At 44.5% G+C, this 6000-nt stretch overlaps 1 protein-coding gene across 2 annotated transcripts in view; it reads right to left on the minus strand.

The window, feature by feature from the left end:
- The window catches only part of CDKL5 (cyclin dependent kinase like 5), a 160813-nt gene extending 155328 nt beyond the window's left edge, over positions 1-5485 (minus strand). Inside the window, exon 1 of one of the 2 annotated variants that reach the window (XM_038757035.1) lies at positions 5271-5485. The gene's annotated coding sequence lies outside the window, so the exon portion shown is untranslated. The remainder of the gene's footprint in view (positions 1-5270) is intronic. The other variant, XM_038757032.1, reaches the window with a different exon arrangement.
- Between the last annotated feature and the right edge of the window lie 515 nt (positions 5486-6000).

Consider the following 6000-nt stretch of genomic DNA (forward strand, 5'->3'; position numbering starts at 1 on the left):
AAATCCCGGCTCTGCCAATTGTCAGCTGTGTGACCTTGGGCAAGTCACCTAACTTCTCTGAGCCTCATCTGTAAAATGGGGATTGACTGTGAGCCCCACGTGAGACAACCTGATCATGTTATATCCCCCCAGCACTTAGAACAGTGCTTTGCACAGCGTAAGCGCTTAACAAATGCTATTATTATTATTATTATTATTATTAATTCATTCAATCGTATTTATTGAGCGCTTATTCTGTGCAGGGCACTGTACTAAGCGCTTGGGAACTACAAGTTGGCAACATATAGACACGGTCCCTACCCAACAGCGGGCTCACTTTCCACTAGGCCACACTGCTTTTCCAGACTACTAAGATTTAAATAGTTCCTTAATACTAATGATTCAGAAGTCAAATTCCAAAGACTCCATTCCTTGAGAATTGTTCTGATTCACTCCCCTAAAAATTATGAGATCACAAAACAAAACTGATGACACCAGGTGACAAATCAACAAAGGCTTCAGGAACCAAAAGGCCCATTTTCTGGGCATATGGTCATCCTAAGAAAAAGGAGTGAGACAAAAAAAAAATCCCAAGGTATCTCAAAATAGAATATTTTTCCAAAGTCTCATGAAGCATCAGTAACTCTGGCATAAATACCAGGAATAACTCAGAACAGATGCTAACCTTTTATTTATGCCAATAGGAATGGGTTTTAAAACTATAACCAATTAAAATGTTGGAAAAGGGGGTTTTGCTTCATGCCTGAGTCCCTTTTTAGGAAAAGGCAGAAATGGAGGTGGAAGAGGAAGAAATAACACTTCCTAAACTTCACCCTAGGCTGCTTTTGCCTGCTGAAAGAATCTTCATTAGAAGCAGTGTGGGCTAATGGATAGAGCAAGGTCCTGGGATTCAGGTTGACCTGGGTTCTCATCCCGGCTCTGCCACTTGTCTGCTGTGTGACCTTGGGCGAGTCACTTAACTGCTCTGTGCCTCAGTTACCTCATCTGTAAAATGGGGATTAAGACTGTGAGCCCCCCGTGGGACATGGGCTATGCCCAACCTGATTAGCTTGTATCTACCCCAGCATTTAGTACAGTGCCTGGCACATAGCAAGTGCTTAAATACCATAAAAAAGTACATAGGCTTATTTCCCCCAAATCAATGGCTTCTCAAGGGTGGTAATTCACCAACTCATCATCATCATCATCAATCGTATTTACTGAGCGCTTACTATGTGCAGAGCACTGTACTAAGCGCTTGGGAACTACAAATTGGCAACATATAGAGACAGTCCCTACCCAACAGTGGGCTCACAGTCTAAAAGGGGGAGACAGAGAACAAAACCAAATATACTAACAAAATAAAATAAATAGGATAGATATGCACAAGTAAAATAAATAAATAAGTAGAGTAGTAAATATGTACAAACATATATACAGGTGCTGTGGGGAAGGGAAGGAGGTAAGATGGGGGGAATGGAGAGGGGGATGAGGGGGAGAGGAAGGAAGGGGCTCAGTCTGGGAAGGCCTCCTGGAGGAGGTAAAACCAACTGTTTCACCAACTGTTTTGTGAGCAATTAGTAAGAGAAATAAAAGGACATCCTGGATAATGCATAATGGCTGCTGTACTACAAAATGTGATTCTGTAGGAGGAAAAAAGATATTTTGCATGATCAGAGCTCTGTCTAGATTCATCAGGCAACTACCTTCTGCGTGCACATTTCCCTAAGTTTCCACCCAGCAGAGTCATTCCACAGAATTTTTCTGTCTGGCATTTAGTTTTAAACAAGGCATATCTTTTTTAAAAAGGGAAAGGTCAGACATCAGCTACGCCTTTTTTGCTCTTTAAAATAAACATTTTTTTGTGGGTCTAAGTGACTATATTATGTATTTGTAAAGCACTCCTATTTCACTTAGGTAATTCTTTTTATCAGGGTTCACTGGACATCTTCTGAATGGTCGTTGTGGGTGTGTGGGAGAGTGACGGTTGTGGAGGTGTTTTCATTCGACTGTATTTATTGAGCACTTACTGTGTGCAAAGCACTGTACTGAGCGCTTGGGAGGGTACGATATAGCATTTTTGGTGTTTGGGTCTCATCTGTCGGGAACAGAGACGCAGAGTGGCTTAGTGGAAAGAGGAGGGGCTTGGGAGACGGAGGTCATGGGTTCTAATCCCAGCTCCTCCACTTGTCTGCTGTGTGACCTCGGGCAAGCCACTCAACTTCTCTGTGCCTCAGTTACCTCATCTGTATAATGGGGATAAAGAGTGTGAGCCCCATGTGGGACAACCTGATTACCGTGCCAGTGCTTAGAACAGTGCTTGGCACATAGTAAGTGCTTAACAAATACTGTGATTCTTCTTCTTCTTCTTCTTATTATTATTATTATTATTAACAAGAGCAGAAAAGAATGCTAGGGCGTTGTGCACCCAACCCAACCAGTTCACCAGTGGCATTTATTGAGCACTTACTGTGTTGAAGAGCACTTTACTAAGCACCTGAGAGAGTACTCTCCCCCTTCTAGACCGTGAGCCCATTATTGGGTAGGGACCGTCTCTACATATTGCCGATTTGTACTTCCCAAGTGCTCGGTACAGTGCTCTGCACACAGTAGGGGCTCAATAAATCGACGATTGAATGAATGAATGAATGAATACAATGGAGTTGGGAGACACAATCCCTGTCCACAAGGAGCTCACGGCCTAGAGGGAGGTTAACGAGATCAGGAAACCGGAAAGAATGCTAGGGTTCTGTGCATCCAACCCAATCAATCCGTCAATAGTATTTACTGAGCACTTACTTTGTGTGGAGCACTGTACTAAGTACCTGGGTGAGTATAATAGAGTTGGTAGACACGCTCCCTGGCCAAGGAGCTTACCGTCTAGAAGCAGGACCATACAGTGTACAGTTAAGAAACCCCTAAGCATCCAGCCTTGCTTCTAGGACCTTTTATCGTGAGCTCTCCAGTGACCAATAATTAATAATAATTATTATTATTAATAAATAAAAATTAATAAAAAATAATAAATAATTATTAATGAATGCGTACCTACTCCAGTGCTTACAACAGTGTTTGACACATAGTGAGTACTTAAGAAATAGTTTAAAAAAAAACACGCAACTGGCTCCTCAAGAACACAGCCCCATGGTACAATGGAGAACTGTACTGAACGCCCTCCCTCCACACATCCGCCAAGCTAGCTCTCTTCCTCTCTTCCGAGCCCTCCTGAGAGCTCACCTCCTCCAGGAGGCCTTCCCACACTGAGCCCCCTTTTTCCTCTCCTCCTCCCCATCCCTCCCCAACTCCTTCCCCTCCCCACAGCACCTGCGTATATATTTGTACAGATTTATTACTCTATTTTACTTGCAAATATTTACTATTTATTTTGTTAATGATGTGCATCTAGCTTTAATTCTATTTGTTCTGATGCTTTTGACACCTGTCTCCGTGTTTTGTTCTGCTGCTTCCTCCTGGAGGAAGGCGGAGGAGGCCTTCCCAGACTGAGCCCCTTCCTTCCTCTCCCCCTCGTCCCCCTCTCCATCCCCCCCATCTTACCTCCTTCCCTTCCCCACAGCACCTGTATATATGGATATATGTTTGTACATATTTTTTACTCTATTTATTTATTTATTTATTTTATTTGTACACATCTATTCTATTTATTTTATTTTGTTAGTATGTTTGGTTTTGTTCTCTGTCTCCCCCTTTTAGACTGTGAGCCCACTGTTGGGTAGGGACTGTCTCTATATGTTGCCAATTTGTACTTCCCAAGCGCTTAGTACAGTGCTCTGCACATAGTAAGCGCTCAATAAATACGATTGATGATGATGATGATGATGTCTGTCCCCCCCTTGTAGACTGTGAGCCCACTGTCGGGTAGGGACCGTCTCTGTATGTTGCCGACTTGTACTTCCCAAGCGCTTAGTACAGTGCTCCGCACACAGTAAGCGCTCAATAAATACCATTGAATGAATGACCAGAACATCCTGTGGTCTCATCGGTGCCCCTAATACCCTCGGTAATGACATGCCACAGACAGGACCAGGATGACACAAGAGTCCAGGTAAGTGGCACGGGATCTCTGGTCCCTCCCCGAATTCACAGTACGGCGTAGTGGGTAAAGCAGGGGCCTGAGAGCCAGAAGGACCTGGGTTCTAATCCCACGCCTGCCACTTGTCTGCCGTGTGACCTTCGGCAAGTCACTTCACTTCTGTAGGCCTCAGTGACCTCATCTGCAAAATGGGGATTAAGACTATGTTCCCCAAATGGGACCGGGAATGCGTCCAACTTGATAACCTTGTATCTACCCCAGCGCTCAGAACAGTGCTTGGCACAAAGTAAGCGTTCAACGAATACTAGCATTACTATCATTATCCTTAAGCTGCACTCCGAGATGAAGAGAGGGGCAGGAGCCCGAGAAGCTGTGCCCACCTAGCTTTTTCCCCAGTCATCAATCAATCAATCGTATTTATTGAGCGCTTACTGTGTGCAGAGCACTGTACTAAGCGCTTGGGAAGTACAAGTTGGCAACATATAGAGACAGTCCCTACCCAACAGTGGGCTCACAGTCATGCCACATCTGTGATGAGCAGAGGCATCAGACGATGACCCTAAAGCCCTGTGTTGGACCCAATCATATTGACCTACCCCGGAGTTTAGTACAGTGTTTGATACTGTAGTAAGCCCTTCAGTACCACCATCATTATTATCATGGGGCAGGAAATGGGTCAACAAACTCTGTTATGCTGTAGTCAGTCAATCGTATTTACTGTGCGTGGACTGTACGCGGAGGACTGTACTAAGCGCGAGAGTACACTATAACAGACACATTCCCTGTCCACAAAGAGCTTACAGTTTAGCGTGGTGTAGGTCCCATGCAAGAACTAACTCCCTAAGGAAAAGGAGACTTACTGTTTGAGGATGACCACACTCGCCCAAGCGCTTAGTTCAGTACCCTGCACACAGAAAATATGATTAACTGACTGATCACCTATTCACAAAGAGTTCAAACACCCCCTAGATCTTTCACGTCAGCCCTACTACAAAAAGTGGTCACTTTTGCTATAGACAGCACGCCTTTTTCACTCATTCATTCAATCGTATTTATTGAGCACTTACTGTGTGCAGAGTTCCGTACTAAGTGCTTGGAAAGTACAATTCGGCAACAGATAGAGACAATCGCTACCCGACAACGGGCTCACAGTCTAGAAGGGGGAGACAGACGATAAAACAAAACAAGTAGACAGGCATCAATAGCATCAAAATAAATAGAATTATAGATATATACTCACTGGCACTGTGTTGTAATCCTGCTCTTAGAGGTAACCGCACCGGCAAGTGGTCGCACATAATCAGAGGAGGTCACCACAATGATAATTACGCATTTGTCAAGTGTCAACGGTACACTGATGTTCTGTACAACGATATTCTCGGGAACGGAAGGAAACGAAACCCCATCCAAGTGTCATCGCAAGGCCGTTTACTAATTCAAGCAAGTGGCAGGAGAGTCGCTCCCCAGTTTTAAAACCATCCTGCTAAATGGCATTGGAACAGAGTTTGCTTGGCAAACGATCGATCCAATCGCATAAGAATTCAGCGCAGGTGGAATATGGACTCAGCTTGGAAATTCAGTTCCGGAACGGAGAGAGCTTAGAGTAGGAGGGGAATTTTCCTGGTGTTCCCTGAAAATAAAGCACCACATTTATCAAGGTCACAACCCCTCCGAGAGGCCTTCCCCGATTAAGCCTTCTTTCCCCCACCTCCCTCTCCCTTCTGCATCATTTATGCTCTTAGATCAGTGATCTTTGGGCATTTATCAATCACCCCATCCTTAGCCTCTCAGGACATATTTTTAAATTCCGTTTCATAAATGTCTTATTTATATGAACGTCTGACTGCCCCGGCTGACTTGAAGCTTACTGCGGGCAGGAAACAAGTCCGCTCACCCTGCTCTAAGGTACTCTCCCAAGCCCTTAGTGCAGTGCTCCGCACAGAGTAAGCGCTCACTAAGTACCATCGATT

The sequence above is a fragment of the Tachyglossus aculeatus genome, chromosome 15 (genome assembly GCF_015852505.1).
Source record: "Tachyglossus aculeatus isolate mTacAcu1 chromosome 15, mTacAcu1.pri, whole genome shotgun sequence".
NCBI lineage: Eukaryota > Metazoa > Chordata > Mammalia > Monotremata > Tachyglossidae > Tachyglossus > Tachyglossus aculeatus.